At 36.6% G+C, this 24,106-nt stretch overlaps 1 protein-coding gene and 1 pseudogene across 10 annotated transcripts in view; one reads left to right on the top strand and one right to left on the bottom strand.

Annotated features, from left to right (window-relative positions):
- bt (projectin protein bent) overlaps positions 1-24,106 on the bottom strand; it is a 3,328,983-nt gene that overhangs the window by 556,631 nt on the left and 2,748,246 nt on the right. The gene's annotated exons all lie outside the window — the stretch shown is intronic.
- LOC137234492 (DNA-directed RNA polymerase II subunit RPB1-like) lies at positions 16,364-22,874 on the top strand (annotated as a pseudogene).

The following is a 24,106-nucleotide window of genomic DNA, read 5'->3' as shown; positions in this document are numbered from 1 at the left end:
ACCACTCGAGAGCTACTGGATCTCCACTGTCATTTTCCCTAATTATCGATGCACAAAGGCTTATAACGGATTTCTTTTCTTCTTCTGTTGCCATTTCAGTGAAAATATTTTTAAAATCTGAGTTACCTGGTGAACTAGTTGTTACTTAAATTGAATGTTAAATCTTAGGGAGTGAAGAGCTTTGTGCAATGTGAAAATTTAATGAGAGTTGGTTTCTAGTGTCTGAGTACTCTTTTTTCGGATTATACTTGTACCATATGACTGTATTTAATGAGGCTCAATGGTTCTAACGAAATTTCTAATTTAGATTTTAACTTATCAAAACACTTCACCAGTAACTTCCTACATCGCTCAAGGTTCACTTGAACATCTTTAAGCTTATTAACTTCACTTTTCTTCACAATTAATAAAATGTTATTATAAGTGGTTATGAGAGACTTTTTATACTCGTTAAATTTAACCCTATTTGTTTGGGCAATTTTGCAAAATTCACTTTGTAATTTTCAGAATGGCTTCTTGATTTTCTTAAAATGTTTGCATAAAGTCTGTTATAACACTATAACTTTAAGGAAACTCAAGCAACTGGGTATCTAATTCACAATATAATATTGATAATCAAAGGTTATTTGTGAAAAAGTTGGAAAATACATTGAAAATTTAAAAAATGGATTGAAGATTATGGATTTTTTTAAAAATTTTATGGTTACGCTAATTTTATTTTGCAAATGAATTGAAATGATGAAATTTTTAAGTCATTGAGGTACGAGTAGTTAATTTAGTTACTTCTGAAATGTAATTTAAAAAGTCTGTACATTACGTCTTGTCTGCCAATCCAAAGACCAATGACTTGAAATCCACTGACTTTTTTTCATGCAAGGAACTGCAAAAAGGACTGAGATTTTCACATGGAAATTCCAAAGGCTGATTTTGTACTATGTTTAGAAATAAATATTTTTTTATACATATATAAGAAAATGCTAAGAGAGTAGACGTGCACTTACTTCGCTGCAATAAAATACATTTATAAATAGATATATGTACGTCATTTTAATTATTTAAATTACGCGGAAGTTCTTAGTTAAACCATTTGCAACCAGTTTGTAGAATCCGTTTTGTCATATTTTGCTTGCTTTTGAAATACATAAATAAATTTAATATAAATTCATAATATGGCGCAAAGACTAAAGACTAAAACTACTCGGCAAACAGCGGCAGCATCTTCCCCACTTCTCACTCCAACGTTTGCTAAATCTTCAAAAATTGAGAGTTCCCCGCCAATCTCGAGTGAGATTTCGCGCCTAGAGGCAAAAATGATTCTATGGAAAAAGAGCATCGTGGAACAGCTAAAAGAGTCAGATGAGCGAGTTTTACAGAGAGTTGGTGAGTTGGTAGCGGAGGTAGCATATTTAAAAATCAATTATTGCAAAATGGTGACTATGGTTGAGTTGGCTGAAAGTGAATGTAGGCAGCTTCCATCAGATGTCATTTCTTTAAAAAGCCAGCTCAGTGAATGCCAAAATAATGCCGTGCTGTCTGATTTATTGTTAAGTGGTGTTCCCCAAACGCCAAATGAGGATTTGTCTGGAGTATTTCAGAGCATATGTCGCACGGTTCAAATAAGCGTGCCAACAATACCTGCTGTTTTTCGAATTCAAAAAAAAAAAAACAAAAATGGCAACCCACCCATAATAATAAAGCTCAATTCGCCTACAGAACGCTCTTTGCTTTTAAGAGTAATTGCGAATTTTTGTAAAACAAGCAAAAGGCCAATGACACTCAGTGATAGGTATTGGGCATAGTGGAAATGGCAAAATATTTGTCCATGAGTGCCTAACGAAGAATAACCGCGAGATATTACAGCAGAGCCGGCCAAAAGTTGCACATTGTGCAATTTGAGTTCGTATTTTCACACAGACACTAACGATGTGCGATCACGATCGTTTGCTTTCGCTTATCACTCACTAAAATCAACAGTGAATGCAAAAGAACAAGTCCATGCTACTTTTTGGGCACATAATAAAAACAATATGCTGCAATGTTAAAGTGACTTTTAATACGTTTTAGTTAGTATTATTAAGTTCCTTTGAACATACATGTTAACATTGACAATTTAAATATTAATTAATTTTTAATAATTATTAATAAATATTGACAATTTAATATAAGTAACTTTTTATAGGTTCTACACAGTTTTATTAATTTTTATACATTTTTTTATATTGATTAACTTTATGTTTTGAAAATATATATTTCTATCTTTACATTAACTTTGTTTTATAGTTCTTTCTTAATGAAAAAATGATTTTTTTAAGTAAATTTTGCATTAAAAAATACCATACCTTCTTTTATAAAAAAGTTTTATCTGACTAGCTCTACATCCGCGTTCGTAGTTATATGAATATAAGTAAATATTGTTAGGAGTAGCTTGAAATCAAATAACCAGAGTCCTTTTTAATTTCGAAATTCACAGTCCACATTTTCTTTTAGCACACTGTGGGGAGTTGTCACTCAATTTTTACACACCCTTATGCAATTGTTTTAGTATTTGTGTGGCCGGCTCTGTTTTAAAACCAAAGATAGTTTATTGTTCAGATGATGCAAGTGTGGTTGAATATATTTTCATTGAAACAGGTGACTCACGAGCAAACTGCTTCGTGGCGTGTGTTTATAACCCGAGTAGGACTAACAATTTGGCAGATTTATTTAAGAAAATTTCTGAATTTACAGTTAAATACCAACATGTTGTCATCTGCGGAGATCTTAATGTTGATCTTCTTATTAACGATTCCCGTAGTAGAAGCATTCTTGGAAATTTTCAGGCTTATGACTTGAACATTGTTAACCAGTTGCCGACACGCTTTGCGCCAAATAGTAAGGCTAGCTTGCTAGTTCTTAAATGCGTTAACAATACTAAGTTTGTAAACCATGTTGACCAAATTCCTATGGAGGGTATCTCTGACCATGAAATGATTTTCCTATCCTATGGTTTAAAATTTAATGCAATAGAGCACGACACAGAATTGACGTACAGATATTTCAATGGCATAGTGATAGAAGCATTAAATGAAGAGGCCTCTCGTCTGGACTGGAATGGATGCTTTTCCTTTTCTCAGTTAGATGAAAAATTTAAATATTTTAATAATCTTGTCCTCTACCTCTTCAATTTTTTGCGGTGAGTATCAGACCTATAGAAATGATCGCTTAAATAGGACCGGAGGTGGTGTCTTGCTAGCTGTACATTCTTCAATTCCATCTGAAGATGTTAATTTAGTCGAAGTTGATTCCATCGATGCATCCGAATGTTACTAGGACGGGATCATATTTACTTAGCCGTTTGCTATATTCCACTGCCTTCTGATCTATCAGTGTATATGCACCATATTTCACTGTTACAATCAGTCAATTCGATGATAAAGCCCACGGACTCAATAATTGTTTTAGGCAACTTTAACCTGCCACATATATCTTGGAATACCGTTGATCACAATATTGTCCCGTATCGTCCAAGATGCATAACAATGACTTTTTGGATGGAATTACTGACCTTCGTCTTAATCAGATCAACTTCTTTCCGAATAAGTATGGAAAATTCTTAGACTTAGCATTTGTTGACGACATATCTAAATTCTCTATAAATCGGTGTGAACCTTTTGTTTTGCCAGAAGACGTTTACCATCCTTCTCTTGAGATAACTTACGAAATCATAAGCAACGAAGTCGGCTGCATTAACAAAACAAGTGTCTCTACCAGATGCTTTGATTTTTCCAAAACTAATTTCAACAAATTAAATAACGCGCTCTCTGAGATAACATGGCCTCGATATAAAGAGGATGTAGAGCAAAACGTTTTACAATTTAATAAAACCACTTATACTTTATTTGAAAAACATGTGCCCAAACGCACATGCTCGTACATTGAACTAGTGAAAGCCTGGTTTACTAAAGATTTAAAAGCTTTAAAAAATAAGATATCACGTTTATTCAAATTATACAAGAGAACCGGTTTACATTCTGATTATGCACAATACGCTATTTCCGTCATAAGTACTTTGAACTTAATAAAAAGTGTTATAAAGCTTACATATGTAAAATTAAAAGAAACATTATTTGCAACCCGAAGTCTTTTTATGATTTCGTTAATTCTAAACGCAGAACTAACGGGTTTCCATGAAGTTTAGAAATAGTATTTCCAGCGACGATCAAGAGATTGCAAACTTCTTCGCTGAATTCTTTCACTTTAATTACTCTGCTGTGGTTGAATCATCACCTACAAATTATCCGTTTGATCTCCATTCTAGTAACTCAATATATGCCCCACACTTGTTGCCTGAAGATGTTCTACTACATCTAAAGACCCCAAAAGAATCCTTCAAATACGGTCCCGATTTAATCCCAACATGTTTTCTTAAAAAATGTGCGGAATACATTTACCAGCCCCTTACTGATCTGTTTAACCTCTCTTTAAAAAATGGCATTTTCCCGACGGCTTGGAAGGAATCTTTTCTTATCCCAGTCCATAAAAAAGGAAGCAAGTCGTCTATTGAAAACTATCGTGGAATAGCAAAGCTCTCCGCTATCCCTAAGCTTTTCGAAGCAATCGTTACTAATCACCTTACATTTTCAATTTCTACATTGATAGATAGTTCTCAGCATGGCTTTTGTAGAGCTAAATCAACCACAACCAATTTTCTTGAATTTACAACTCACGTCTTTAATGGGTTTAGAAACAATCATCATACCGACGTTATATACATTGATTTCAGCAAAGCATTCGACAAAGTACGCCACTCATTACTTGTTTATAAACTCGAATTGCTTGGTTTTCAACCTGACCTAACTCGCTGGATCTCCTCCTATCTTTGCGGTAGAACTCAAAGAGTCATTTTTAAAAACATTTGTTCGAATATCATCGATGTTCCCTCCGGTGTGCCTCAGGGCAGCCTTCTCGGTCCAATTCTGTTTTTGATCTTTATAAACCATGTTTCCACAACTATAAAATATTCTAAAATTTTAATGTATGCCGAGACGTAAAACTTTTTAAGTCATACGCGTCGGTTGAAGAACGTTCTGTACTCCAGGCGGATTTAAATCGTTTAGTTACTTGGTGTAATGCGAATTTTATGCCTCTCAACATAGAAAAATGTAAATCCATGTGTTTTTCACGTGGGAACATACAGCCAGCTTCCTACACAATCAAGGGCCAAACTCTGAAAAGCGTTGATGTTTTTGTCGACGTGAGAGTTACAATGAATCGCAAACTTAGTTTCAACCCTCATATTTATGCCACAGTCAATAAAGCGAGAGGAGTTTTAGCATTTGTGAAAAGATGGGCAAAAGAGTTTAGTGATCTTTACCTTACAAAAACCCTTTACATCATTGGGGAGGCCGATATTAGAATATGGATCGATAATTTGGAATCCGCGTTATCAAGTTCATGTGGATAGACTACAATCAATTCAAAAACAGTTTTTACTTTTCGTCTTGAGAAATCTTCAATGGGACTCTCCGTATAATCTTCTTCCTTACACTAATCGATTAAAACTAATAAATCTTCTTACCCTTGCAAGTCGTAGAGAAATGCTAGGTGTACTATTTATGGCTAGACTTTTAAATGGATCGATTTCAATCCCATTTCTTTTGAACGAAGTAAACTTGACTGTTCCATGCCGAGTTTCAAGGCATTATAAAGCTATAATTCTTAAACAATGCAGAAGCAATTTCCAACTACACGGACCTTTTCTATGTTTGTGTGAAGATTATAACTCTCACTCGAGAATAATTGATGTTTCGGACTCGCCCTTTGCCATAAAAAGACGGTTCTATCTTGTCTTAATAATTAAAAAAATTATATTTATACTTTTAATCTATTGTATTTTGTGAATCTATATTTCTCAGCTGATGAGTTCTCTTTAGCTGAGCGGTTTTAGATCTCGGCGCTTAAGAAGCCCCTGCCTCTCAAAGACTCAGTAACAAAAAAATTATAAATAATACATAAATAAGAATTAGGATACAAAAAAAAAAAATAAATAAGTATGTATGAATTAAAAAAAAACAAAAACAGGATTAGCCTGGTTTCGTCGGGCCACTTGAGTACAGTGCGCTGCCACAACGTCCGAGGAAAAAAAAAAAATAGGTATGTACCTCTTAAAAATATTAGAGTTCGAATTACTAAGAAACCATGGTTTACAAGAAAAATTTTAAATCTAATAAAAAACGGGGTAGAGCATACAGGGTATGGAAGATATCTCAGTGGAAAAACCACTGGAAAGCTTACCGCCTTTTGCGTAACCAAGCTACCCTGTGCATTCGGAATGCTAAGATAGCATATTTAAACACAAAATTTAATAATAATTTGCCCCCTAAAACGCTTTCAAAAAATCTTCAGTCGTTGGGAATATCTAGTAACGATAAATTAATGTAATTTTGATCCAAATGAAAGGAACCAACATTTTTTGGGCAGTAGCTCTGATGGTAATACTAATGATATTATCGATAATATGTCTTTCAGTGTAGGCAGTAGACCAAATATCAATTGCTTCGATTTCTCAGTGGTTACAGAGGCTGAAGTATTAAACGCTGTATTTGCTATTAAGTCGAATGCTGCAGGAATCGATGGAATTTACATACGATTTATCAAACAAATCCTTCCTTTTGTTATCTCTCCGCTTACTCACATTTTCAATTTTTCTGTAACTAGCAGAAGTTTTCTGAGTCAATGGAAAATAGCCAATGTTGTCCCGGTCCCCAAAACTAAGTCTCCGAGTTCCTGCAATGAGTTTAGACCGGTAAGTCTGTTGCCTTCTTTATCGAAGGTATATGAGAAGTTATTACTTACTTACTTAATTGGCGCTTAACCGTCTAAACGGTTATGGCCGTCCAACAAGGCGCGCCAGTCGCTCCTTCGCTCCGCCAACCGGCGCCAATTGGTCACACCAAGGGAGTTTAAATCGTTTTCCACCTGGTCCTTCCAACGGAGTGGGGGCCGCCCTCTACCTCTGCTTCCATAGGCGGGTTCCGATAGAAACACTTTCTTGGCCGGAGCATCATCTTTCATTCGCATAACATGGCCTAGCCAGCGCAGCCGCTGCGTTTTAATTCGCTGGACTATGTTGATGTCTGTGTATAGCTCGTACAGCTCATCATTAAATCTTCTTCGGTACTCGCCATCGCAAAGTTATTGGCAACGCAAATAACTGATCATATAACTACGAATATTTTTCTATCGGACGTCCAGTCGGGTTTCAGATGATGACGCACAGCTGTGCTATCCGTGTTAAAGATTCTTTAAGATATACGTCAAGCCTATGATAATAATGAACTCACTGTGTTAGCGCTACTAGATTTCTCCAAAGCTTTTGATACGGTTGATCTCAAAATACTTCTTTTCAAGCTCGAAGCCAGCTATAATTTCAGCCGTTTTGCAATCAAGTTAATGCGAAGTTAACTCTGCGAGCGATTTCAACAGGTTCAATGTGATAACCAAGTCTCTAGTCTAAAACCAATCACATCTGGTGTTCCACAGGCATCGATCCTAGGCCCAATATTGTTCACACACTTCATCAATGACATAGTTACTTGTTGCCACAATGCCTCCATACATTTATATGCAGACGATACCCAGTTATACACGTCTCGACCTATCGGTCTTTCCGAAGACTTATTTGCTAGACTGAATGAAGATTTAAGACGTACGGCAAACTGGGCTAGCCTAAATAAACTGTCTCTCAATGCAGCTAAATCTAAGGCGATTGCGTTAGCAAATACATCAAATGACGTAAACACCCTTCCTGATATTATTCTCAATGGAGATAAAATAATTTTTCATGATGTGATAACTAATTTAGGTTAGAAAATCAACTCTAAACTGACTTGTGTTGACCATATCAACCTTGTGGTGAGCAAGATATATGAGCCGTTTATTTTGAAAGTGGCATAAGTCATTTCATGTCGTTTAGGTTCAGTGATAATTTGTTTGTATCTCTCCTCGCCTCCAGTTTGTTTGAGTCAAATATCCAAAAGATGCAATTCTTATTATTATTTTATAATTGTAGAACCATCTATATATGCATTCGTTCAAAAATAACAATGCATTTAAGACTCTGAGTTGGAAATGATTTATGCCACTTTCAAAATAAACGGCTCATATAATACCTTGCGTAATTTATACAGAACTGCCTATTTGCTACCACGAGAGGCTAAATGAAACTGGTCACAAAGCTCTAATAATATCTCACGTCTCCTTTGGTGAACTAATATACGGTAAACTGGACTCAATGTCACTAAACAAATTGCAGCTGGCCTTTAACAATGTTGCCGGTTTGTTTTTTCTAAAAAGAAATTTGATCACATATCTTCATATTCAATGCAGATTCTCGGATGCGATATTTATAATTTCCTAAAAATGCGAAATCTCTGTTTATTGCATAAGCTAATACACTCACAAGAACCGCCGTACTTATTTAACAAACTAAGTTTCTGCCAATATACACGAACTTTGAACCTATTAGTCCCGAATTATAAGTACACAACGTCATCCAGAATGTTCTTTGTCAGTACAATCCGTCTATGGATCTCACTCCCATACGCGCCTAAAGCTATTAGGAAAGCAGGATGTTTTAAGCAGGCAGTATTATCTTTTCTCAACCCTTAACTTACTATTTAATTATAAATATTTATCCTTGTCACAAAAATTTTGAACTGAGGATGTTTAATTGTTAAAGAATAAGTTTATAATCTTTCTAACTCTTGTATTTACATTATACTATATTAGATTATATTATATTGTGACGAATATTAGCAACACTAAGGGATACTATCATCTCTAAGCCGATGCTAAGAGTGACTTGTATGCACATCCATAAATCAATCATAATGTATCTACAAAAAAGAATTAATCATTATGTCTACACATATGTACGTACACGCAGCGGAGAAGCAACGCACAAACATATGTATATATCTTATCTGAGATGCTCCCAAAAGTATGCAATTGTAATTGTGGAAGTGTCGCTCACAAATACACGCGCATATGAGAGCTACATACGTGCATCTGTAGTTATAATTATATACCAGTAACTAAGTAAATTCTGGAAGCGCCTAGAAGACGCAACGAGGAAATCACACAGTATAAAATTAGCAACAGTAGGAACGCGAAAATCAGTTTCATTTAAGCAAGATATTGGTTTGAAGTATCAGTGTTATTATACTTTAATAAAGGCCAGTTTGCATTAGTAAATATTGGAGTTATTTATTCAACAGTTTAGCGATACGAACGTAGTAGAAGATTTGCAGATAAGGGGAATTGCAGTAAATTCGTTACAATTGGTATCAGAAGAGGAATTGTTGAATAAATTCCAGAATTGCAAGCACAACAAGGACATGACGAAGTTAAGTGAATTAAGAATCCAGCAACTGTAAAAGGAGTTGGAAGCCCGTGGATTGAATACAACTGGCAATAAGATTGAACTTCAAGCACGGCTACGAGACGCTATGGAGTCGGAAGGAATTAATGTGGACGATGATGTCTTTCATCCTGATGGGGACGAGACAACAACAAAAATTGAAGAGAAAAACGAAACATCGCAGGCAGTTACCAGCACAGACTTGAACGTTATATTGGCTGCAATATCTGCACAAACGTCGACAGTAACATCGAAGATTGAAGCACAAGAAACACGTATTTCAGAAATGTCGACACAGATAATATCCAAGTTGGAAACTCAACTGGAAGAACAGAAAATATATATGTCATCACAGATGGAGTCACAGGAGACACGTATAGCATCTCAACTGGAATCGCAGGAGAACCGTATAACATCGAAGATTGAAGCACAAGAGGCACGAATATCCGAAATGTCGGCACAAATATCAGCGCAGATCTCTGCACAACTGGAAGAGCAAGAAGGACGTATTTATTCGAAGATGGAGGCGCAAGACACAAAAATTTTGCAACTTGAGAACAAAATCGATGCCGAGATTGAAACATTGCGAGGTCATATATAGGAGTTGCAACTAAATCGCCCAGTTGTTTCAGCAAGCAATACGAAGGTAAAAACTCCATCTTTTGACGGCTCTGTTCCTTTCCAGGTGTTTAAGATTCAGTTTGAGAAGACCGCAGCAGTGAACAACGGGAGTGCCGAAGATAAAGTTGCTGCAATATTCGTGGCATTTAAAGGATCTGCTTCTGAAATCCTACAGACTATTCCCGAGGGGGAGCGGAACAACTACGAAACATTGACGAGCGCTCTAGAGAAGCGATACGGAAGCGAACACAGTAAGCATATATACCAAATACAGTTGCAAGTTGTTACCAAAAAGCTAACGAGACTTTGCAGGAGTTTGCTTCGGATGTTGAAAGGTTGGATCATCTTGCAAATTCGGGCGCACCCGTGGAATACGCTGAAAGGGTAAAAAGTCAGAGCTTTATAAACGGCATAAGGGACTTCGAAACGAAGCGAGCGACATATGCAAACCCAAAAGCTACATTCGCCGAAACGGTATACCATGCACTGACCCAAGAAACAGCGTCACTTTTGAGTAAGCCCGCATACAAAGCTCATCGCGTGGAAGTAGAAAGATCAGACTGGGTAGACACAATTTTGGAAGAACTAAAAGGAACGCAGCAGAAAAACGATGGTACCGTCAAATGCTTTAAATGTGGAAAGCCAGGGCATATTGCACGTTATTGCAGTACCAATCCTAATAGTTCCAGCAATGCGGGTGGCCGTAAACGCAGAGCTGAAGGAGATGAGCAAATCTCCAAATCCACCCAATAGTTAAACTAAAACGAGTCAGCCGCAAGGGCCGACAGCTGGCTCCCTCAATTGAATGCCCCATAATCTCTATCTCGGAAATTGGAAGAAAGTCAAGCAATCTTACTGTCGGAGGACATGTGGATGGAAAGGAACGTTTACTGACTGTAGATACGGGTGCATCTCATTCCATCATTCGAGCGGATTTAGTCAACAAGAAGATAAGACCATTGCTTAGAGCAAGATTACGTACGGCTACGGGAGAGGACACCCAGGTAATTGGAGAATTAGCATGTGAAGTAGCAATTGGGAACGTCATGGTACTACACAATTTTATTGTGGCAGAGATTGTTGATGAAATCATAATTGGAGTAAATTGCTTAATCGACCAAGGCATCAAGATCGATATGCAAAGCAAGACGATGCGATATAAAAACATGGATGTGCCACTTAATTTCAGCTACGAGAGAGGCTACAGCAGTAAACGAGTGCTGGTGGAAGAGAGTCAGCAAATACCACCAAACTCCGAAGCAGTCATGGGCAAAGGTTGATGAAGATTTTGGGACAAACAAATTGTGTGTTGTCGAGGCAGCAAACAAATCAACACCGAACATACTTGTAGGAAAAACCCTGGCTATGACAAAACAAGATGGAACCATTCCCGGTAAGAGTACTCAATGAGTTCAAGTCACCACTCAAACTGACCAGAGGAGCTATTTTGGGAAGATTCCAAGAGGCTATTTCTTTAGCCTCAATCAATTGTGAACAGCTCCAGGAGGAGGTTTCAACTAGCAATATTGATCTTTCAGATGACATCATGGCATGGACGGAGGGACTCGAGGAAGACTATCAGAGTAAGGCAAAACAACTGCTCCTAAAATACGCGAACATTTTCGACCAAGATGGCTCCAAGCCAGGGCGCACCAACGTTGTGAAACATCAAATTGACACTGGAAATGCGGGGCCGATCCGTCAAGCTCCACGTAGTGTTCCACTGGCGAAGCGGGAAGTTGTGAGTCAAATCATACAAGAATTGAGCGACAGCGGCGTCATCGGACCATCATCTAGTCCATGGAGCTCACCTGTAGTACTTATAAAGAAGAAGGATGGAAAAATGAGGTTTTGCGTGGACTACCGGAAGTTGAATGACGTTACGAAAAAGGAAAGCTACCCATTGCCAAGAATTGACGACACTCAGGACTCGCTCTCTGGTACGAAATGGTTTTCCACACTGGACTTAAAAAGCGGCTACTGGCAAGTAGAAGTGAAAGAGGAAGACAAAGAGAAAACAGCCTTCAGTGTCGGCGATGGTCTTTGGCAATTTACAGTGATGCCTTTTGGACTATGTAATGCACCAGCTACTTTTGAAAGACTCATGGATCAGGTACTGAAAGGACTACATTGGAAAACATGCTTAGTGCACCTAGACGACATCATCGTATTGGGAAAGAACTTCGAAGAACATCTGAAGAACTTAGAGGAAGTTTTCCAAAGAATAGCTGGTGCTGGTCTGAAACTAAGTCCCAAAAAGTGTTCGCTGTTTAAAAAGGAAGCAAATTATTTGGGTCATAAGGTCACGACAGAAGGCATCTGTACTGCGAACGAAAAGATAGAGGCAGTAAAGGATTGGCCAAGACCACTGAACCTGCATGAATTGAGAAGTTTCCTTGGGCTGTGCACATATTATCGCCGATTTGTACCAAACTTTTCCAGCGTAGTCCACAGCCTCCATGAGCTTACAAGAAAAAATAAAGGTTTTGAATGGAAAAGGAGCAAGAGGTGGCTTTCCAAACATTGAAGGAGCGTTTGTGCACTGCCCCAATGTTGGCATATCCGATTCCAGGAGCAACATTTATTCTAGATACAGATGCGAGTGGATATGCTATAGGAGACGTTTTGTCACAACTGGTTGATGGACAGGAGAAGGTAGTTGCATACTAAGCTTGAAACACAATGCCCTAACGCCGCGAAATAAACGCGACGAACATCGCCTTGTCAAAAATAGAATCCCCATAATTACATGAAGGTGAACACAATGACCGCCAAGAGCGAAATTTACGCGACGTCATTTTGTGACGACAGATTTATTTCTATCGTCGCCGCCGGGCGATGACGACAAACATCCCAAGGGTTGCTGCTGTTCAATTTTTTAAGTATAAAAAAAGAAAACATAATATCCAAAAACAAATTTGTTTTCTTTACATAAAATTTTTAATTTAATTTCTTAACATTTTTGTTTTGTTTTGTTAATTTCTTAACATTTTGGGCGTGTTTTAGCAGTCAAGTGCTAAAGCAGAGAATTAAAAAAGTTTTAATTGTTTTCATCTTTATTTCTAAATAATGGCCACTCTAAACAAACAGCGTCAATTTCGCCCGGCATTGTGTTTTAAGTAGACGAAATATCTGGGCATAATTTGAAAAATGTCATCGCACGACGCGGCGTATATCGTCGTCACTCGGCATTGTGTTTCAATCATTACAGCCGTTCAATTGGAAAACCAGAGAGGAACTACTGCATTACCCGGAGAGAGCTGTTGGCATTGGTAGAGTGCATTAAACATTTTCACAAATACCTCTACGGCCAGCGATTCCGCGTCAGGACAGATCACGCAGCGTTGAAATGGCTTCTGCAGTTTCGGAATCCGCAAGGACAATTGGCACGGTGGATCGAGCGACTACAAAGCTATTAGTTTCCATTGGGCATCGAAAAGGTAGTACCCATGGAAATTTTGCTGCAATGTCACGAAGACCATATAGTTTGGAATGCAAGCACTGTTCAAAGGCCGAAGCTAAATAAGATATTATAGATGTCCGGCTAATGACTGTAACATGTACAGATGAATGGGACAAGGAACAACTAAGGAATTGTCAGCTAGAAGATACTGATCTGTCACATGTTATGCAAGGGCTCACGTACACCCACCGGAGAAGCAACGCACAAACACATGCAGATATCTTATCTGAGATGCTCCCAAAAGTATGCAATTGTAATTGTGGAAGTGTCGCTCACAAATACATGCGCATATGAGAGCTACACACGTGCATCTTTAGTTATAATTATATACCAGTAACTAAGTAAATTCTGGAAGCGCCTAGAAGATGCAACGAGGAAATCACACAGTATAAAAGCACCAACAGTAGAGGCGCGAAAATCAGTTTCATTTAAGCAAGCTATTGGTTGTGAAGTATCAGTGTTATTGTACTTTAATAAAGGCCTTTTTGCATTATTAAATATTTGAGTTATTTATTCAACAGTTCAGCGATACGAACGTTGTAGAAGATTTGCAAATAAGGGGAATTGCAGTAAATTCGTTACAATATTATATTACTCTTTTTATTTTTTATATTGTAATGCGATTGATGTACTATCTAAAAGACTATGGTCCGGTTTCACCAACTCGACTTAACCTTGTTAAGTCATATTTTTTAATTTTTCTGTTTCACCACCAATGCTTAGCTAAGTCGCAAATTAGGCTACCTGTCAGCTGGCTTATTCTCGACTTTCAACAGTGTTGCTGTAGAACAAGTTTTGAGTCGAATTAAATGGCACTATTTATACTTATTTCATTATGCAAATATAGCAACCCCGCTATTGTTGACATCTGCAATTTCTCTGAATTGGCTTATTTTATTTGTATTCTCGGTGGAAAATTCGTAAAAAATTTAATAGATCTTCGAGATTCTGGCGAAAGTGATTGCGACTTTGAAGCTCCGCAGGTAATCGTGCTTCGATGAAAAAGAAAAATTAAAGAGCGTCCTGACTTTTTTCTTTATTATGACGATGTTGACTTTCGCGAACGATTTCGTATGTGCAAAGATGCTGCTTGGTTTGTTTTTTCTTTAATAAAAGACAAAATTTATCTTGGAGCACGGTAATTTTACATCATATTTTATAAATGTTGCCCTAAACTACTTCTTCGTTTACAGCAACAACGCAATGCAGCCACATCAAATGTTTTTCATCGCACTCCGGTTCTATGCTTCAGGATATTTTCAGCAAATTGTGGCAGACTTTTCGGGAGTTACAAAAGCAAGTGCCTCACGTCCAATTACGATAGTTTCCTACCATCTAGAATACTTGCGACCAGATTTTGTGAAATTTTCTCAAACGGAACAGGAGCGCTTGTAAACACAGGCTGCTTTTAAAGAAAAGGCAAATTTTCCGCGTGTAATTGGGGCAATGGACTGCACCCATATTAAAATCAATTCCCCAGGTGAATATGCCTGAATAGTAATTGGAAAACAATATCTCTATATTAATTTATAAACGCTTCCCAGCTTTCAGTGTAATCCCATTTAATTTGTTGCGTCCCTCCCACAAATGTTCATCCTCCCAGCAGATCCTTGCAGCGGAGTAAAAATCTAGTTGAGGGGTCGACTGCTAATACGCTACCAAAAATATCGAGAGAGGTATCAAAAGACGCGTATTAATCTCGAAAATAATAATCCGAAGGCGGAAAATAAAAATGTTATCTCATTTCGCAGATATTTGCAGTTGAAGTTGGCGATTTTCATGTGGTTGTTGTAATGTTGTCGTACCCACAAAAAAAATTGTGAACATAAGTGTTTTGCGCGGACGATAACCACGGACAATAACCAGGCCCACTTTTTCAAAATTGAAAATTTATAAAAATGGAAAAAATGAGATAATTCAATAACAAGGTAGTGAAACTTGCTAGGTGGATTTGTTTTATGACGCAAAACATAAATTCCCAAAAATATTGGTATATGGGCATGGCAAAACCCACATTTAGAAGAAGAAAATTTGGAAGTTTAAAAAGCCGTAAATCAAATACACTCGGATTTTCATGTGGTTGTTGTAATGTTGTCGTATCCACAAAAAAAATTGTGAACATAAGTGTTTTGCGCGGATATAGTTTTGATCTCCAAACCGGTGTTGGACCCACCCAGGGTAATTTTTTATAAGCGCGGCCGAAGGCCGCCAATGTAGAGAGGTGTTCTGCGCAAAAATACGATGGATCTCACCCCGGTTTCGGAGGGAAGAGCGGATCATTTTTCGGTTTTTCGTTAATATCTTTTGAACGAGTTAAAATTTTTAATTTCCGCTTCGGATTATTAATACTGATGTAAACACGCGTCGTTTGACACATCTTCCGATATTTTGGACGCGTATTAGCAGTCGACCCCTCATATAGATTGTTACCTGCAGCGGGACTTCGCCATACTCTCCTGCTCCGGGTAGGTATCGAAACCTAAGGGTGCCCCGTAGTCTACGCCTCAGCGCCCCTCACTACCTTCCAGCAGCTCTGCTGCTCAACAAGCCACGCCCCACGGCGCCACCAGCTCATACGGCCGCTTCCACTCATGCAATGCCGAGCATCAGCACCCGCCCCGTCTTCTTCTCCCCTCTTGGAACCAACGTCTTTAACAACCTTCTCATTAGGGTCCACCTCTGTTGAAACAGCAAGTTTCCTTGGACTCCCGTTAGAGGACATTGATGACAATTTGTGATCGGTCGCACCTGTTGGATGGGGCGAAGCACTGCTACAACAACAACAACATTAATTTATATACAGGTGGTGATGATGGTGAAGTCTTTCGAAATAGAAAAGGGTTTTTTCTTTCAATGTGCAGACAATATGCGACAGCAAAATGAAAATATTGGATATTGTAGCTCGATGGCCAGGATCTGTGCATGATTCAAGAATTTTTCGGAATTCGCGCATTTCCTATCGGCTTGAAAATAGGGAGTTCCAGAATGGCCTAATTGTTGCTGATAGTGGCTATGAAAACTCGAGCGTCGTGTTGACGCCTCTTTCAAATTGTACAAATAGAACAGAAAATTGTATAATGAGTCGCATATCAGAACACGTAATTGCGTCGATCAATCATATGGTGTGTGGAAACGTACATTTCCTGTGCTATCAATGGGCATTCGAATGAAAGTCACTAAATTTCCTTACATTTTTGTAGGAACAGCAGTATTGCATAATGTTTGCATTCGCTTTAATGATAAATCAGCACCACAACTTTCACCTGAAGTTAACGATGCTGTAATAAATGTTTTAGCAGTCCCGCCAAATCGCTCAAATGAAGGGCGATCTCGAAATGACCATACCAGAAGAACAATAATTGATACATATTTTGCTCGGCTATAACCTCATAATAATTTGCAATAATAAGGCAATATTAAAGTATATTTTGCTTGCCTAGCATATTCATATATCCTTTAATGCGAAACAAAATTTTTAATACATATTTACAATGGTAGTCACCCATGGCCATGAGCGAACAGAAGAAGAGAAAATTCTGCATCCAAATGTAACCCGTCAGGGTGATATCGATATTTTTAGCATAATGGTTACCGAACCATTTGCTTCAATAATTTGGAATCCGCGTTATCAGGTTCATTCTGACAAGCTGGAATCGGTCGAGAAACAAATTTTGCTTTTCGCTTTAAAACACTTACCTTGGGACCCCTCTAAAAATCTTCCCCCCTATTGCAGACGGTTAAAACTAATACAGCTGCCCACTTTGCAGAGCCGCAGGGAGATGCTTGGCGTCTTATTTATTGTTAAATTAATAAGAGGGTTAATAAATAGTCCATTTTTGCTTGGCGAAATTAAGTTTAACGTTCCTATTAGGCCATCTAGACATTTTCAATCAATTTTTGTAGCTACATGCAGTTCGAATTATGAAATGCACCAACCACTTCACTGTTTATGTCGTGATTTTAATAAACACTGTAAAAATTTAGACGTCAGCGACTCGTTTCTTGGTATTAAAAAATACCTTTTAACTACATTAAATTTGTAATTCGAAATGAAGCAAAGAACGCTAAACCGTGATATACTGTTCAACCCTCTGTTTCAAATTTGAAGTACCAGTTACTTGAAACTTGTTTGCAAAATTGCGTAGAGATCATTATTTTTATATGTAATGAAATTCGGTATAAATTCTATTCTGTATATATTTTATCTACTATTAATTTTCTTTATTGTCAATTTCATAAATTATTATTTACTAGCTCCTTCATGAGTACATTTTAACTTATGTACAACATTTTATCTTTTGCTTACTTCTAAGTTTTTAATTGAAATTGTCAAGCGTTTGGTTCAATACTGTTTAAATATTACTTTAAAATTGATGACTGCTTATGTTGTTTATATCATGTATTACATCTGAGATTTAAGTGCCGGTATATTTGGTCTGTGTAATTGTTTAATTTGTAGACTGATAAATAAATAAATAAATAAAACCAAATTTAGTACAACGCGCCAACATTTCAAAAACGAAAAACTTCCAGCAACCGATTGATAACAACACTATATTCGATGGCATTGCGGCCAATCACAAACAGCAGCAGCTCGATAATGAAAATACTCTTAAAGTCAACAAAAGCCTTTGATATTCCTAAAGGGGAACGTAAGTAGAAATACATTTATGTATTTTCTTTTTAAAATAAATTGTATTATTTCTTCACAGATCCATTCTATTAAAGCTAACTGGAAAACACCAACGCTACTACGTGAACTCAATTCTTTCATGGCAGATATGTCTAATAAAAGCGATTAAAGCACGTTTGAAGGGTAAGGAAGGGCGTATACGTGGTAATTTGATGGGTAAACGATTTCTCAGCACGTACTGTCATAACACCAGATCCAAATTTGCGTATCGATCAAGTCGGTGTGCCACGTTCAATGGCACAAAATTTAACATTTTAAGAATTGGTAACACCATTCCATATCGATCGCATGCAAGAGTTAGTCAATATCCTGCCGCTAAATATATTGTAAGTGATTATGGTAAGCGTATAGATTTGCGTTTCCATCCTTAACCTTCAGATTTGCATTTACAATGTGGCTATAAAGTCGAAAGACATTTACGCGATGATGATTTAGTTATTTTCAATCGTCAACCTACACTATATAAAATGAGTATGATGGGACATCGTGTCAAAGTGCTGCCTTGGTCAACATTCCGTATGAATTTGTCATGCACATCACCATATAATGCTGATTTTGATGGTGATGAATATACATATAACACCTAGGCAAATTAAAATTGCTGTCCGTTTCTACGGTAATATTCAGGCTGTTATTAACAATTGGTTGTTATTGGAAGGTCACAGTATCGACATTGGTGATACAATTGGTTATCCTCAAACTTATAATACAGATGTCAATTAAGAAAGCCAAAGATGATGTCATTAACGTTATTCAAAAAGCGCACAACATGGAGTTGTACCAACACCTGGTGCGTTATCTCACGTTCAATACATTTTCTTTTTATCTCTTAAACTTATTTTTCATTTACAGGTAATACTTTGCGTCAAACTTTCGAAAATCAAGTCAACTGTATACTAAAATATGCTCGTGACAAAACTGGTGATTCTCCTAAGAAATCGCCTACCGAGTATAATAATTTAAAGGCTATGGTGGTGTCGGGTTCTAAAGGTTCCAATATTAATATCTCACAAGTTATTGCTTGTGTGGGTCAATAGAACGGTGAGGGTAAACGTATACAATATGGTTTTCGCAAACGTACTTTGCCACATTTCATTACGATTACGGCCCTGAGTCACATGGTTTCGTAGAAAATTCATACCTTGCCGGTTCGACGCCATCAGAATTCTATTTTCACGCTATGGGTGGTCGTGAAGGTCTTATCGATACTGCTGAAAAACTGCTGAAACTGGTTATATCCAACGTCAATTAATTAAGACTGTGGATTCTGTTATGGTTAACTATGATGGCACAGTACGTAACTCTGTAGGTCAACTGATTCAGTTGTGTTATGGCGAAGATGGTTTGGCTGGTGAAACAGTAGAATTTCAAAATCTACCTACCGTTAAGCTATCGAATAAAGCATTAGAAAAAAGATTCAAATTTGATTGGTCAAATGAACGTTATATGCGTAAAGTTTTTACAGATGATGTTATAAAAGAGTTGAGCGAAAGCGGTAATGCATTGCCCGAATTGGAAATTGAATGGGATCAATTGTGTCGCGATCGTGAAGCGCTGCTTGAAATTTTCCCCAATAGTGATTCGAAGGTAAAACACATTGTTTACTTTTTAATTAAGCAAAAACTTATGTTATAACTTATTTTAATTGAGTAGGTCGTATTACCGTGTAATTTGCAACGCATGATTTGGAATGTACAGAAAATCTTTCATATTAACAAACGCATGCCAACCGATCTGTCGCCTTTGCGCATTATTAATGGCCTGCATGATTTATTACAACGTTGTGTTATTGTGGTCGGTAATGATCGGTTGGCAAAACAGGCTAATGAGAATGCTACGCTACTGTTTCAATGTTTGTTACGTTCGACGCTCTGCACGAAATATGTAGCGGAAGAGTTTCGTTTATCGACTGAAGCATTTGAATGGTTGATTGGAGAGATTGAAACACGTTCTCAGCAAGCACAAGCGAATCCTGGTGAAATGGTGGGCGCTTTAGCTGCACATAGTTTGGCTGAACCTGCTACACAAGTGCGTAATTATGGTGTGTTGATAAATATTTGTCTTACTTATTTTTATTTGCATTGTAGATGACACTCAACACTTTCCATTTTGCTGGTGTATCATCGAAGAACGTAACATTTCAAAAAAAAAACCAAAGGCTTCCTCACTAACTGTTTTCCTCAGAGGCGGTGGGGCACGATATGCTGAGAAAGCAAAGAATGTGCTGTGCCGTTTAGAACACACCACATTGCGTAAAGTAACAGCTAACACGGCCATTTATTATGATCCCGATCCACAGCGAACTGCGATTTCAGAGGATCAAGAATTCGTGAATGTTTACTATGAAATGCCTGATTTTAACCCAACACGCATTTCACCATGGCTATTACGTATTGAATTGGATCGTAAACGTACATATAACAGATAAGAAATTAACCAAGGAACAAATTTCTGAAAGGATTAATGCAGTTTTTGGTGATTGAATTGTATTTCCAATGACGATAATGCAGATAAATTAGTACTTCCCATACGTATTATTTATTTATTTATTTACAGTCTTGTAGACTTAGTTTCTTAAATTACATCTATGAGATCTCTTTATGTTATTGCTAATTGATTTTTGTTTTTACATCATTAAATTATCTAAAAGGCATTTTTTCTGATTTCTTAAATTGATTTGATATTTGAAGTTAATTATTTTGTCAAGTTATGGCGGGTCGTCTCCCATAGTCGTCCATGTCGCTGGACTTTTAATATAAAGGTAAAATAGTTAAAATACTTCTATCTCATTTTATGCTTTAAAATTTCGAACTTTAAGTTTTAACTGTGGTCCTTCGTGATATCACAACGAACCTTTCATGATTTCCAAGTGAGCTTTTCCTACATTGAGCATCTGCAACCTAACTAAACTCAATTCACCAATTTAAAATAAAAAAGCAAGTATTATTAACCTGATGGCGCGACTTTCACGCGTTATTTAATTTTTTAAGTTCCAATTTAAGTTTTTGTAATTTAAAATTTAATATCTCCATCGCAACCGCTTGCCACTCATTGCATAGGAGAATATCTATCTCATGCCTCTCACGCATAAACTTCATTTGAAGCTCCACCCTCTCTTCTTCCTTCTTCGCCAAAGAAACCTCTGCCTGCAATTTGGCTTCTGTCCATTTACTTTTAATTGAAGCCAAATGCTCCCAGGACGTGACTTTAGCATTTTTGTCACACTGTTTTTGAGGTGTCCACAGTGGTGTGCTCGTCTTCTTCCGCAGTGTGGCAGGACCGGGTACAGGCGTTTCTAATTCGGCTGTGGAAGTTCCTCGTTTTTATCCGCTGGAAAAATCTAAATCAGTTCTCAAACAACTACATACAAATTTTAGGCAATTTACCATAAGGGCATCTAAATCGGCAGTATTCGGAATACCCTCCATCTCTTTGCCATTTAACATGGACAACATCCTCTCCTCCACACCTGACAAAGTCTGCGGTGTAGCAGGACCGCCGCCAGTGCCATAAACCGCCCTACGCTCTTCATCTGCCTTGTTTTTTGCAGCAAATTTAATATTTTTATATTTTTTTTTTAGTTATTTGCTTTCACGATAAATATCGTTACTTGCGTTGAACTCCTGCCCAAGCATCGTCTTTATTTTCACGCTGATGCAATCGGTTTTTTTTCCTTCGATTATTCCCGCATATTTGCCACACATTTCTAATAATCTGTTGGTTTCAGATGCCATAAAAGTGCATTTCCGCGACATATTTCAATTTTATTTTTAAAGAATTAAAAAATTACCAATAACCAACTGACGCTGTAACTGACAATACTTCAAATTCACTGGGTGGCGTGTAATTAAAACGTAGCCAAAAATACTACTATGTATAAAACAGCTGATAGGGTTGTTGTATGTCAAATGGATTTAGTAACTAAGTTGGTGAAACCGAAAAAAAGCTTAGCATCAAATCTGGGCTAACTTAAGTTGCAACTAAGTGCAGGTATTGTCAAGATTGAAGTTTGTGTATATTTAGTTATGTGTATGTGCTTCAGAACCGAGGGTGGTTTTTACTGATCGATTTGTGTGGCTGACTGGGGCAGGTAAAAATCCGTAATTTTAGTCGATTGATTTTCTTTTGTAGCATTATGCGCCATACCCATCTATGTAATACACTTGCGGCATTACGCATCATGAACCTCCATGCCAAATATATTTTAATAGCAATCATATTACAATATTATACAACATAAATTATTGAACTAACCCAAGCCGAATATGAAACCCGTGTCCGTTCACAGCTAATAAATTTTGCTTATTATTTACATACAACTAATTATGGGAACTAACCAAATTCCCGCATTGATCTGCTTAGGTTGCGAGACAGGCATACAAACCTACATATATGCATAGCATTCACCAAACGTTGTGAGACAGGCATACAAACTTACATGTATGCCTAACATTAACCAAAGTACTTGCATTGATCTGCTGACGTTGCTAACAATGTATACAAACCTACATGTGATGAATTTCATATCAAATCCAATATGCGTTGAACCCGACCCCCTCAGAATTTGATAAAATTTTGCATGGGGTTACATCTTACCCACTCAAACACAACCTCATTTTTAAAAATTGCATTTTCGAAAAATTGTGGGCATGGCAAGGTATCGAAATATCCGAAAATATTAGAAAAATGATGATAATAGGTACATTTAAAGTGTGATTACTACGGAATGGCTTTACCGATTTCAAAGATCTTCATACCATTAGAAAGGTATTGAAATAAGCTTTCAAAAAAATACACTGTACAAATTTTAGTACACTGAAAAAAAAATTTTTTTAAATAAAATTTAAAACTGAAAAACACTTCAAAGATCAAGCGATTTTGAAAAATAAAATTTTTTTTTAGAAAGGTCTATTTAATATATATAACATATCTGAAAACTAAAATGGGGTTTTTTTTTTTAATTTTTTTAAGTAAATGCATCTTTTGGTTACTTTCTCATATTTGGATATCACGCGTAAATTAATCAACCAATTTGAAAAAATTTTATACCGTGAGAAAGGTATTAAAATCACCTTTGAAAACATATACCGTAAAGATTCTATATTACACTGAAAGAAAAAAAATTTTTTATTGTTTTCTAAATTTTTTTTTCAAACTGGGAAAACACTTCAAAGACCAAGCGATTAAAAGAAAAAAATTTTTTTTAGAAAGGTAGATCTAATATATATAACATATCTGAAAACTAGAAAGGTGTTTTTTACTCTTTTTTTTTTAATTTATTTAAGTAAATGCATCTCTTGGTTACTTTCTGATATTTTGATATCACGCGTAAACTAATCAACCGATTTCAAACATTTTTATACCGTTAGAAAGGTATTAAAATCACCTTTGAAAACATATACTGTAAAGATTCTATATTACACTGAAAAAAATTTATTTTTTATTTTTTTTTACATTTTTTTTTCAAACTGGGAAAACACTTCAAAGACCCAGCGATGTAAAAAAAAAATTTTAGAAAGGTCGATTTAATCTAAAAACTAGAATGGTGTTTTTTTTTTCTTTTAAAAAAATTTATAAGTAAAACCATCTCTTGTTAACCTTTTTTTTATTTTGCTATTATTGTGTGACAAAAATGGTACCTAGCTATACTTTGGAAGTTATACAGATACAGATACTATGACACCCTTCTAGTTTTCAGATATGTTATATATATTAAGTCTACCTTTCTAAAAAAATTTTTTTTTCTATTAATCGATTGGTCTTTGAAGTGTTTTCCCAGTTTGAAAAAAAAAAATTTAGAAAAAAATTAAAATTTTTTTTTTCTTTCAGCGTAATATAGAATCTTTACAGTATATGTTTTCAAAGGTGATTTTAATACCTTTCTAACGGTATAAAAATTTTTCAAATTGGTTGATTAATTTACGCGTGA

The sequence above is a fragment of the Eurosta solidaginis genome, chromosome X (assembly GCF_040869045.1).
Source record: "Eurosta solidaginis isolate ZX-2024a chromosome X, ASM4086904v1, whole genome shotgun sequence".
Classification (NCBI taxonomy): Eukaryota; Metazoa; Arthropoda; class Insecta; order Diptera; family Tephritidae; genus Eurosta; species Eurosta solidaginis.
This window is presented reverse-complemented; position numbering and strand designations above follow the sequence as displayed.